This window comes from Podarcis liolepis (assembly GCF_965112155.1).
Source record: "Podarcis liolepis genome assembly, chromosome: 3".
In the NCBI taxonomy this organism is placed as follows: Eukaryota; Metazoa; Chordata; class Lepidosauria; order Squamata; family Lacertidae; genus Podarcis; species Podarcis liolepis.
This window is the reverse complement of record NC_139557.1, coordinates 18,593,486-18,606,910: the sequence shown is the minus strand read 5'-3', so window position 1 is coordinate 18,606,910 and position 13,425 is coordinate 18,593,486. Positions and strand designations below refer to the sequence as shown.

Below are 13,425 nucleotides of genomic sequence, written 5' to 3'. Positions count from 1 at the left end.
TATGCTAGCCAGATTTAATATGTCTCCCTTGATGATGGTAAGAGGAAGATATTTAGCTCTCCCAGAAGCAGAGCGTCTCTGCAAATGTGGTAGGCAGGAACCTGATACGTTGGAGCATATTTTCTTTTGTAATTTTGGCATTTATGCCAGAAGACAATTGTTAGAGGCCTTACAACCTAACAGGCTCGGTTCTATGCCGCCAATGGTTCAGGACCTGCTCTCGGACAGGAATGATCAAATTACTTTGATAGTGGCTGAATTTCTGAGTGCTGCCCATGTGGAAAGACTGGGCCATTATAGAGAGACTTAGTGGTTCTAGATTGGTTGGTGATGTGGTGGTGTCAGACTGTATTATTTATGCAAATTGTTATGCCGAATTTGTATTGAATTTGTTTTACAATGTGTTGTTTGCTATGCCTAATAAAGGATTGATTGATTGATGAACCTGAACAACCCACAAAGGGGAGGAAGGGAAGTCGAGGAGATTCTTTGGAATTCTCTTTCAATGTTGGTTGTTTGATAATTGTTTGTAAATTTCAAAATCTGAAAAAGCTAAAAATGAAACGAACCTGCACAAGGACTAAAGGAGAAGAGGGTTGGATTTGTGCCCCCTGAGATTGCCCCATCTGCCACACATTCATGGGAACTTGTGGACAGAGCCAGCGAGACTACAGACATGTACCCTGCATTTTTTGAAGGGTACAGGTACCATGGCTATTTTGAACCCAGAGAGGCTCTCCTCAGAAGTTCCAATGAATGCCTAGTCAAACTTCATGTATTGTCTTGAACAGTGGGCTCAGTAGCAGACTGCTAACGGAATAGATAGCTTCGTGGCACTCCAAAGCTTCTATCTCTGGTCTATTCTCTACCCTTTATGTTAGCCGGTTTTCCCTCATCTCCTTATCAAACCCTCTGATCACGCCTCCCTCCCTCTTTTCTTCCCTCCCTCCCTTCTAAGATACATTAGAAAAGAGGCAGATTTCCTTTCCTTTTTTTTCCTCCTCAGAAAGTGGTACAGTTTTAAAGCCTCCTAATTATTGTTATGCCTGTTACAGAAATAATTTACATCCTACATAATGGAGCTAAGGTGGCTAACAACAAACACAGTAAAATACAACATAAAGCAATCCTATAAAATGTAAACAGTGTATAAACCAAACAGGTAAGAAAACAGATCAATAAGACAGCCATTTATTTAATAAATAAATAAAAATAAAACAAAGCACAGCAGCAGGAGCAGGAGCAGATAAAACATCTTGATAGGCCAAAGGCTTGTCTAAATAAGAAGATACTTGTGTGATGGAAGCCACCACAGAAGTATCTGAACTGGCGTCCCCAAGGAAGGTGTTCTAGAGTCTGGCCACAGCTACCAAAAAGTCCCTCTCTCAAATCCCTGCCAAATGTACTTCAGGCTTCTGAATCTAGTACTTTATTCATTTGATTCACTAAGAAAACTTCAGACTTGTACTATGCCATTTTTAAAAGGCTAATGTGCCATACACACAAGCTTTTGTTTGATTGTTTGTTTAATGTTCCTCTACATGGAATAAAAATGAATTTAGGGTTTGTATGCCAGCTAGCAGCCTTTGGTCATCGATAAAGAACATTGTTTCAGTATGTATTATTACTAAAACTTGGCAATTATGCTTGTACCACAAGGTTTTGTAGTGTCTTCATTCTGTATAACATCTAGATGAAGAAGAGGAGTTTGGATTTGATAGCCCACTTTATCACTACCCTAAGGAGTCTCAAAGCGGCTAACATTCTCTTTTCCCTTCCTCCCCCACAACAGACACTCTGTGAGGTGAGTGAGGCTGAGAGACTTCAGAGAAGTGTGACTGGCCCAAGGTCACCCAGCAGCTGCATGTGGAGGAACGGAGACGCGAACCCGGTTCCCCAGATTACGAGTCCACCGCTCTTAACCACTACACCACACTGGCTCTAGATGGTGGTCCTAGAGGAAGGTCATTAGGAGTTTTGGAGCTGGGTGATTTGATTTCTTATTTACACATCAGTCCCCATACGAAATCCACTGAAGTTGAAAAGTGTCCCCGGATTCATTGGAAAAAATCTGGTAACCTTACTGCAGTCACGTATCTGAAGTGCCACATTCTGCCATATGAACCTGCCTGTCAACTGAGATCTACATTGGTGCCTCCCCTACCTTCTGAAGTTAGGCAGGTGGCTATCAGGAATGCAACCTTCTCATAAGAATATAAGAACAGCCCTGGTGAGTCTAGCTAACTGGGTGCCCATGGAAAAGCCCTGCAAGCAGGCCTCAGTATCCAGACTGTGGAATTCCCACCCATCATATTCTGATGTCTTCAATTCTGTCTTTCAAGTGCCACACAAAGTGTCCTTTGGGTTTTAATGGCATCTGCTTGCCTTTTGTTATTATAGTTATTATTTCCCCCCTCCCCCTCCAACTTGCTGCTGGCTCTTATTATAGTCTTTGGCTTTTATCTGCCTTTAAAATGTTTTATTAATTCTCTTTTTTAGAGTATTACACAGAGGTACAAATAGGCAGACTCTAGACAGAGAAACAAATAGAGAAGCCACAGAAATTCAATGAAGGCAGCAAAACAGGATTCAGACCTATGAAAGAAAAGGTATTTTGCACAAAGAGCCCAGCATTTCAGAAGAAGCCAGAAGGATGAACATATTGTTATGAGTTTGTAGATGCCAGGCCAGTTTGGTTGGTGGTGGTGGGGGGGGAGGAAGTAGGCTGTATGTGAGACCCTTCTAATTCCTTCATGGACCAGGCCAGCCTGGGTGATGGGCCATTAAGAGAATAAAAGGAACTGTGATGGGCCATTAAGAGAACCAAGGTCCAGATGTTTGACAAATCTTCCACCTGCCTCATTAAGAGTCGCCTTCCAATAACTACCCTTTCAATCTATGCCCTCACCAATCCTAGATGGACGATATAACAGAATACCTTATGAAGAGAGACTCTGTCTGTGTGGGCAACCATGTGTAGAGGACATTTGCCATTACTTACTACAATGCCCACTGGGACGCGGGTGGCGCTGTGGGTTAAACCACAGAGCCTAGGACTTTCCAATCAGAAGGTCGGCGATTCGAATCCGCATGACGGGGTGAGCTCCCGTTGCTCGGTCCCTGCTCCTGCCAACCTAGCAGTTTGAAAGCACGTCAAAGTGCAAGCAGATAAATAGGTACTGCTCCGGCGGGAAGGTAAACAGTGTTTCCGTGCGCTGCTCTGGTTTGCCAGAAGCAGCTTAGTCATGCTGGCCACATGACCCGGAAGCTGTACGCCGGCTCCCTTGGCCAATAAAGCGAGATGAGCGCCGCAACCCCAGAGTCGGCCACGACTGGACCTAATGGTCAGGGCTCCCTTTACCTTTACTACAATGCCCACTATATACAGACCCAAGAAATCTATTCATGAAACCCCTTTTGACGAAGGAAACAAATCTAACCAGGGTGGAGAAGGTGAAGTGGCTACTGAGTGATACTGATGACTCTGTGAATTATAAGGTCTCTCTCTACGCCCTGGCAGTGCAATAAAATATTTTCAAATATAAAATAGTGTAAGGAAAGGGGGCTCTGTGGCAGATGACAAATGAGTAGGGCCACCTACTCCCTCTTTTAGATAGTAGGACAAAGCAGGTGTTCTGAGGGCAGAGTTGGCTGTGATGTAGCCCAGAGGAAGAAGCTTTAGGCTGGAAAGGCAGAGAAAAGCCATGGCTGATTTCTGCATGTATCTATGGCTGCAGCTATGGGAGAAACAAGCCACTTTGGGGGTGTTAATGGTGTGAATCTTTCCATTGTGGCTCAGGTTGTAAATATGCGTGGATAAAGACACTACAATCCCCAATGTGCCTCATTTCCAAAAGGAAACACAAACCTTGAGGCCTGGAACCCCTGGAACCTCGAAAAAGATGAACTAATATTTATATTGCTGCTTACATGGAGTGTATTGTGCCAAGTGTACACCTCCATTTTCTAGCTGGGGTGATCCAGTAAGAATTTAAGTATCATGGGAGGAAGGGCCCATTCTAAGGTATACACCACACTTCCATGGCTGCACAAGAAAACAAAATGGATGACAGGGTAGTTTACAAATTGACTCCACTCCAAATGCTGCAGATATTAATAATGCCAAAGAGTGCGCAGCATACCATGTTATTTTGAATCTAAAGGTGAGGGAAGACTGAAGAAAGGGAATCGATTACATCTCAGGAAGTCTAATGAGGGCAATGGAAGTAAAATCTGACATTTGTGTTAGACATTAAAAAAAAGTTTAACAATGGAGTTCTATTTCCACTATCACTGTGCAGGAAAAGAGGGTTTATGCCTTGAAGGTGGCAAGGGTGAAGTACAACCCAGACAGTGTTGGTTTTACAGTACAACGAAACCTGCTCTGACATTTTTGCATGTCACGTGATTTACAGCCAATTCGACTAATGCCTTTAGGATGCTGTGGAAGAATCTGGTCTTCCTTGTCCATTCTCTGCAACAAGACTTGTACAGGGATCTGGGTAGCTGGAAAACAGCTTTTCAGTTTTCATTTATGTCAGTGTTTTAGGGCCACACTCCTGGCTGTAAGTCAGGCACCCCCAACCTGCAGCCCTCCAGATGTTTTGACCTACAACTCCCATGATCCCTAGCTAACAGGACCAGTGGTCAGGGATGATGGGAATTGTAGTCCAAAACATCTGGAGGGCCGAAGGTTGGGGATGCCTGCTGTAAGTTATGGGTGAATCAGCTGAATCACATTCTGCTTTGAAACTTGGCTGTGTAGGAGAGGTAGATTTGAGGATGATCCATGCTGCATTTGAGGTTGAAAGGACTTAGATCCACTGTTCCACCACTAAGAAACATCCAACTCCAATGTAGTGGTGAAGGTGGAACTATCTACAGCATAGGGTACCATACCATATCAATGCTGCTTAAATAACACATCTGTTAGGGGCATGGCTCTGAACAGCTGTAATTTCCTGGCATTTTGAAGCTTGAGTGAACATGGAAAGACCTTAACACTATAGGCAAAACCAGAAGTATTTTGTTAACTGAATTGTTCTTTTCATTTTTTCTGCAGTCACCCTATTGGTACTGCTGCTTGTCCAGACCATGTATAGAAGCAGCAAAACAAGAGAGTGCTTTTCAAAATACGACCAAACGCAACTCAGCTTGGAAGAAGCTACCACCAATACTGAAGGTGAATTAACACTATTGTTAATTCACTCCTGAAAGGGAATCCTAACACTGCCACTGGGTCCACTCCAAGTAACTGCTCAAAATGAATGTAAGGGAGATCCATATGGTAACATTGGCCACATTAGAAATAGACACATTTTGGCTCCCATCCCTTGGTGCAAGCCCCTAGTGACTGGCACATAATCCTCTTCTTGCTCAAAAGAAGATTTTTATGAGCCAGCTAAGTGCGGAGAAACTGTTCCAGATGGTGGAGTCCGCATGATTGGATGATCAGCTGCCCACTGTGTTAAGAGAACTGAGAGTCTTAGAAGAATTGTAGGAATGTGAGTGACAGTCTGAATAGCGTCAAGTTCAAAAGGGGGTAATATTCTGAAGAGATGGGTGAGGTTATGTCACATTATTATCAATGACTCCTTTGCCGATAAGTTCCTTCTGTCAGGGAGAAGATTTATTTCCGTACAGAGTTGCTCATCTCGTATCTTCTTTTCATACAACAGTGTCCTCTTTTTGATTGATTGCCGAATCCTATAACAATCTCCTATTGTTTCTGCTTGGTGTCACCTCAACAGATGCTTTACACATCTTGCGGACTGTGCAAACAAGATGAAAATTGGGAGAACATGAGGGAACAGACTAACATGTCGAAGAGGCAAGGTGAAGTATCAAAGAGCTATGAAGCAAAGTGAGTAGAATATGGACTCATTACTCAGAAATAATGGTCACTTATCCATGCACTGTCCAGATTCAAACTCACTTAACTGCAGTAAGGTGGTGGCCTCGTTTGCCCTCAGACCTTACCTGGGAATACTGGAACTTTGCAAAAATTGGTTGTAAACACAGTGTAAATCAGGGGTCTCCAACATTCTTAGCACATTTGAAAATCTGAGAAACTGTTGTGGGCACCACAAGATACATACTTCAAAGAAAATTTTAAAAAACAAACTGGTGATGCTCAGAACCCCTCCCCAGATTTTTATTGAAAAGTGACAAAGATATCTCACAAGGGTGAGAACACTAGTCACTGACTTGAAGCAACTCCACTCCTCCTCATTAGGAATTTCTGGGTAATTCTGTGACCTGTATATCACAGATTCTGTATATGTTCACTATTATTATTGACAAATCATCATAATCAAATGATTTTTATCTAAAGGCTGTTATTCTGAGACAACTCCTGCCGCCATGGACAAATAATACTTTGTCAATTATCTGCGGTCATTAAAGCCAAGTAGTGATTGGCAGGCCAACACTACTTGCCTGACCTCTATCACTGTGGTGCACCAGGAGGGTGAGGGGTGAGATGGTGGCAAGGGGCAAACACACCAGCAGAGCCAATTCGGTGTTCCTGCTGATGTATTTGCACCATACCAACTTTGCCAATGCCCCTCCTCTCCACCTTGCCTTCTGGTATGCCATAGTGATGGCAGTGCCAGGAGTTCAGATGAACAGCACTGCCCAGACCCGCAAAGTACTACTGTTCAAACCTCATTTTGGGTTTCCAGGAAACTGACTTTTCATCCATCCTGCATACCAGAGAGGAGAATTCTCCAAATGATAATAACCATGGAAACAGGGTGATGCGGCATGCTGGGTATCCAATGTTCCTCTATATTTATCCCCGTTAAATAAAGAATTGACGTGGCCTCATGCAGCTACTTTGTTATATTTGTTTGGAATTTCTATTGCAGCAAGATCCAAAACACCAACCAGTCTACTATAGAAAGCCAGAGTTGCTTTATCCTTGAACAACGTCACCTACCAGAGGGTGACATTCTTCTAGCAGAGGAAGAGGTGGGAAGCAGCAACACTCCACTGGCTCCTCCCTCCTTCAACTGTCACCTGGCAGAAGCTATTCCATCAGGCCACAGCTAAGAGAAAATTGGGAAACGGGGGGCACTTTACTGGAATTAGTAAGAGACCACAAACAAGGTGCTTGGGCTTCTCTACCAGAACTAATTCCTCTGGTCCTAATAAGAATTTTGTAACTTTAAGAACCAATACCTGAGTTTGCTTGTCTTCCTCTTCCATTTTTAATTTTATGCCATTAACTTTTAGACCGTAAGTCCTAGAACAGGAGCCGTTTTGTTTTATTTACCTTATGTAAGCCACCAACATTGCAGATAATGTGAAGAGGATGACAAACCATGTTGATTGATGCCTTCTTGGTTTGTACTAACTTTTCAATATAAAGCCAGTCAAATAAAGTGCTACCATAATATTACTATTTTGCACTGGTACTTTAGCAATATTTTTGTTAATCCAAGAGATACAGTGGCATGAGCTACGGCTTAGTTTCTGATAGCAGTGTTGTAAAAACATAGATGGCTACTCTTCTTCACAATCTGAAACATGCATTCTTTTCTCTTCCCTGTCTTTGTACTTTCAGCGGGATGTTATTGTCATCTTCCAACTGTTTAAACAATGCAGTACCCAAGTGCAAAGCATTACCTAATCTCACAGAACAATACTAACAAACATTAATTTATGCAGCTTTAAGCTCCTTTCTTTTTTGCTGGCTTAGAAAAATTAATCAAATGTCTGATTGACAATTGACATAAACATTGTCTTGGACCGAATACTTAAAATTGAATGTCAGATTGTCAAAACAATTCTCAATTAAAGAACAGGACAATATTAAGTGGGACAAATAGCTACTGTGTTTTGTTCTGTTTGTGAAGAAAGGAGTCAAATATAATGAAGTCTACTCCTCTGTCATTGATAAAGTATTTTTACGTCTAATGTTTCTGTTTGTTCCTTTCTGTTTTTTGCTATCAAAGCAGATGTCCTTAAATGATTGTGACAAAATGGGAAAGCTTCACATTCCTTAATTGTTTCTATTTTTATTAGCACATAAAAGGCAAAATCCTCCCGGTGAAAGAAATGGAAACAATTAAAATTCAGAACTGAACCTGTACCACCTGCTCTTTACATGCAATCTCAGCTTCTGCGTACATAATGCCTACAAGAAAATGAACAGGAACCAGCTTGCCTCCTGTTTCAGAAGGACGGACTGCGTTATTCTTTCCTGCAGGCTGATAACTTATGTCTAAAACAGATGCAATAACCAGACCGTCCTGCAAAAGTACAATCCAGTTGGTGGTATCTCCTGCTGAGCAGCTGTCCAAAACCAATAAATAGTTCCTTCTGCTGTGATGAAACAGCGGTTTTGTGTCATCGATTCAGATATTGATAGAATCTCATTTTTGCTGATATGGTATTACAAAGGTCTCTCTGCATCCTGACACACCACTATTAGTGAAAGGTTCCCCCTGCAAAACTGTATAAAATTTGACAGGAGCACTGCAAACAGAAAGGCAGGCTCATCTACCCGTTTTTTTAGTCTCCCCAGAAAGCAGCAGCAAGAATCAATGTAATCGGCAGAACCAACGCATCTTGTAAATATCAGCCTCATCTGTAGAAGCCAACTTTATCCTCTCTTGTCTAATGAGCCAAATATTTCAACCCTCGCAAAAGAGGTGAGGAGGAGAAATAAGGAATATGTCATCTCCTCCTGCACCTTCTCATGGTGGCACAGGTGTTTCTTTAGGAAATATATAGCACAGAAATCCTCTTAGACTCTTCCACTTTTGATAGAATCTCTGGTGAAAAGTTATTCGGTTTGAGTTACATGTGTCATAAATACTTCATACGTTCTAAGCAATTTTGGAGATTATTGAAGGTAGTTAGTACTGAGCCTGGGTGGCATCTGGCTGGTCTACTGTGGATTGCAATTTAATTAATTTTATTTTACTGTGTTGATTTTATTGGAATTGTACGGTATGGTTGTGAAGCACCCCGGCATGCTGCAAATATGAGTAACGGCTTAAAAATTTATTGAAAGGGGGAGAGAAAAAGAAAAGAAAAGGCAGAAACCAAACTTTTGGAATTGGGGTGAGGTAAGAAGGGTGGGACGCGGGTGGCGCTGTGGGTTAAACAACAGAGTCTAAGACTTGCCGATCAGAAGGTCGGCGGTTTGAATCCCCGCAACAGGGTGAGCTCCCGTTGCTCGGTCCCTGCTCCTGCCAACCTAGCAGTTCAAAAGCACCTCAAAGTGCAAGTAGATAAATAGGTACCGCTCCAGCGGGAAGGTAAACGGCGTTTCCGTGTGCTGCTCTGGTTCACCAGAAGCGGCTCAGTCATGCTGGCCACATGACCCGGAAGCTGTACGCCGGCTCCCTTGGCCAATAAAGCGAGATGAGAGCCACAACCCCAGAGTCGGTCACGACTGGACCTAATGGTCAGGTGTCCCTTTACCTTTAAGAAGCACATGCTAGATTCCTTCCACAGTCACAACATCCTGTTATAGTGGGTTAATCAATAGAGTTTTAAAAAGGAAAATCTGCATTAATTTTGAGAAAAACTGAGTAGGAGACTCAACACACCTTTCCACCTTTCTCCCCAATATCTGTGGCATTTGTGCCATCAATCTGTTTGGAAAGTTATATGTACTTTTAAGAAAACCACAAGAGTAGAAAAAACACAAAGCCTTGCAGAACTGCAAAAAAGGAAAGACAACACTGTTACAATAGCTGAGGTTGCTTTTTATCAAAAGGTGACAAATTCTACAAAGGATTAAGCTCAAAAGGCTTTAAGCCAAGCTGGTCAAAGTGTATATTCTGCCCTGTTGTATTCTATTAGTCTTTTCTATGCTCACACTATCAAATCTAGCAAAGAATAAGTTGACAGTAAAATGACAGTGAGATACATTCTCCAGTCACCGCATAGACTATGGTGCAATATGAAACTGTCAGGGAAACTTATGTGTATACGCATGTTCACAATGGAATATGATCTCCCTAAATGTGAGGCTGTTGATTATGATTAAAACGAGGCAGAGCAAAACAAATTCAGAATGTACCACCATCCATGATGCATGGTGACTGTTGCTTAGGATTGACAGGTTTCCTAAGTCTGCTGCCAAAGGGCAGTGCCTTGAAGTTTCAAGATAGTACCTACTGAAGCTGGAAGTGCTTACACATAAAGAGATCACAACCTTGCCTTTCTAGGAAAGTTACCACAGAAGTAGTAGACATATCTCAAACGATCTCAAGCGGCAGGGATAGGATATATCCTTCCCAAAAGGCAGGGCTGGGGAACCTTTGGGTGGGATTCAACTAATAAATCCCGTGAGTTGAAGCCATGCACAAGGACTTCTGTTTGTACAGGGCTTTCCCCTTTCCTCCCACTGTGTGGCCCCTAAATTCGGGTTGGGGGTGTTAAGAGAACCCCCAGAAAAGTGCACTTAGGGTTGGGAGTGTTAGAATTCCTGCTCCATGACTGCAGTCATGGGATTGTTGTCTATCACATGACAATGTATGTTTTGATTCCACAAAGTAGGAAGTGATGGAGACAGGATGTTTGTGTTACTGTGTTCCATGAAGTGGGACTATTGTCCTTTGTTCTTCCTCTTTGCTGTCTGATGCTAGAGAGAGAGGGAGCCATGTTGCAGTGCTCTGTGTGTGTTTATATGTAAATAAAGTAGATTAGCCAAAATGCTGAGTTCTGTTACGCAAGCTGCAAAGACTCTGCGGATCCCTAAGTGTGCCGGTGTCTGTTGGCATCGGTCGCTGTGGTGTTCAGGCTGAAGAAAGCTTTCAAAGCTCCTGAATGATCGACCAGGAGGGAGAGAACATGCCAGTTGGGCATGTCTCTCTACCAGGATCCTATTCGAGTGTAGGATGAGCTGACAGGGAGGGGGGTCATTTCCTCTGCCAAACAAAAATATTTGCCCTGATGAAACGATCACCTTAGTGCCACATTGAAGCCCTCCCTTTGGCCCTCCAGTTGCTGCTTATCAACACGTTGATCATCCCTGATCATTGGTCAGGTTTCATGGGAGTTGCAGTCCAACAACAAATGGGCAGGAGGGAAGGTCCTCTTTTTGATCACAGGCCTATGGCCCCAGAGGTCGCTGATGAATAAATGCATGTCTTGTTCTGGCTGTTCTTCAGTGCAGAATGTTTGCCCACTTTCCCACCTCTGTTCAAAATGCATCTAGCATACCTTAATTATGTGTCCGCTTTTCTGTCACTCGCAGCAAGAGCAAACTGCTAAGACTGGAAGAATGTGCCAGTAAAGTTATGTGAAAACATTGGAAGGAAGTTGGGGGGTAAGACCTGTGGAAAAAACAGTGTTTCATTCTGTGAGTCTGCTCCCTGAGAAGGAGGCTAAAATTCTCAAACGATAGGCTTTGTTATAAATTGTAAAAAAAGGTAAGCAGAATCAAACCACCTTGAATATAGATTTTGTAAGAAGGGGAACATTGTCTCCATACAAGTACTCTCCAGGCCGTACAGCAGCTTATGCTGTGTGGATAAAAATGTGGGTAAAAATTTACCCCGCTCTCCTTCTTTGGTGAATAAAAGGATTTTGGAATATTCCATGGTTTCCTGGGGGAAAATCAGTTTTTTAGGAGACTAGAATAGAATAGATTTTTGTGAATTATTATCAGATCACTTGTAGAAATATTTCTTTCTCTCACTTCAGGCCACCATGTTAGTTAATGTTGGTTAGGTAGGAAATAAATTATGGACCTATAATGCAGTATTACTGCTATTCATCAACAGACTGGAAACAGCAGTACTTTTTTATTCCATCAGTCAACAACATGGCAAGCAGTATCCACAGCAAAATACTTCATTAGAACAAGCTACTCTTTCAAATCATTAATAAAACTTTCCAGTCAGGTAGTTGGCCTTGGGGGAATGAAGAGGAAACAGCACAGGTTTCGGTTGTCATCAATCTTCGGTGAGCAATGGGCAGGGGTCGAACATACATGCTTGTTTAAGGGTGTAAAAAGAGTTGATTTGCAGTAGCTTTCATCTAATCTTTCAGAGAAAACTCAAAGGAATTTTGTGCTATTTGTTTATCTGCCCTGGGGGTACCTCTTAGGATGCTTCTAAATGGAGGACTTTGAACATTTAAAGCTGCCTTATATGGAATCAGACTTTTGGTCCATGTTTTCTACACTGACTGGCTGTGACTCTCCAGAGTTTCAGAAAGGGTTTTCCCCCAGTCCCACCTGGAGATCTTAGGGATTCAACCTGGGATCTTCTGCACACAAGGCGATTTCCTATTGCGTATCCCTTCAAATGCCACACAATGGTGTCGACATTCCTCACACTTCCAAGCCATACAGGGGCTGTGCTCATCCTGAAGGCCAATCACAGGTCAACCCAGTTATAGCACTACAACCTTGCATTATTCACCGTCTGTTCCTTGACTTCCTGTATCGTACTACGTTGGGAACGTGCTCTTCAAGCGCAAATTTAGGAAGTCTCAGAGAGGCTTTTGTCAATGATCAAATGAGGCAACTCAAGAGAGTTAATGAGGTTTTCCGTGCTGCAGAATCATCAGTGTGCAGAAGCCAAAGAGATCTATGTCTCATTCCATGGTTTCTTGAATCCCTTCTCATCGCCATTGCCTCTCTTCCATTCGTAATGAGTGGCAGACTTAAAGGGATGGATGCAATTAAATTGCCTGAGGCTTTGCCAAGAGAAGATGGAAAAGATGAGTGAAGGGGATACAGCTGAAAAGTATTTTGGATATAATCCCAGTGCTTCTGATTTTTGTGTAAAGCATTTTTCTTGAAGTGAATGCGGAGCTGCTCTTAAATTTCTGTAGAAGATACTTTAGTGAGAATGGTATTATTTTACTTACAATAATTAATGTGGAAGTAGCTGCCTTTTTTTGAAGATCTTGTTGGTTTGACTAAGTACATGTCCCCTGCCTTGGGCCAATAAGAGGAGGAAATAGTTTCACCACAGCCTAAATTAATTTTGGAAATGTTTCTCAGGCAAATTGTCCTAATTCAACTCTCCTTGAAGTAAATCTCCTTATTATATTCCCTGCACCAACTGCATCCTCCATTAGATTAGGGCTGCAATCCTAAACACATTTAGCCAGTGAGTTATTTATTTTCATCACTTCAGTAACCACCCGTTCAACAAAGTCCTCCGGGAGGTTTACAAAACAAGTAAGTCACAGTGACCTTAGTGAGACTTGCTTCCAAGTAAGCACTATGATGCAATATTATTTTTTTAGAAAATTGTAAAAAGAGTAGCATTTGTTTTATTTTCTGTTTCACATGTGTTTTCGGGTTGAGTTCAGCAACCGCACAATGCAATTGTTTAACCATCCAGTGACTTGCATGGGTCCACTTTATGTGGGACACATTTGAATGAATTGATAGGGCATGTTAGCAGTGTTTATAGACTGCTCCCAAGAAACAGGAGCTTAGCTGCA

General features: G+C 42.4%; 1 protein-coding gene and 1 long non-coding RNA gene across 13 annotated transcripts in view; one reads left to right on the top strand and one right to left on the bottom strand.

Annotated features, from left to right (window-relative positions):
- LOC310703456 overlaps positions 1–8,701 on the top strand; it is an 82,003-nt gene extending 73,302 nt beyond the window's left edge. For 2 of the 4 annotated variants that reach the window (XR_014524143.1, XR_014524144.1), the window contains 2 exons: positions 5,751–5,863; positions 6,870–7,402. This is a non-coding gene — a long non-coding RNA (uncharacterized lncRNA). Of the gene's footprint in view, positions 1–5,066; positions 5,183–5,750; positions 5,864–6,869; positions 7,403–8,028 lie in introns of those variants that run through there. The other 2 variants (XR_014524142.1, XR_014524145.1) reach the window with 2 other exon arrangements.
- The window catches only part of MACROD2 (mono-ADP ribosylhydrolase 2), a 993,596-nt gene that overhangs the window by 53,073 nt on the left and 927,098 nt on the right, over positions 1–13,425 (bottom strand). The window lies entirely within an intron of this gene.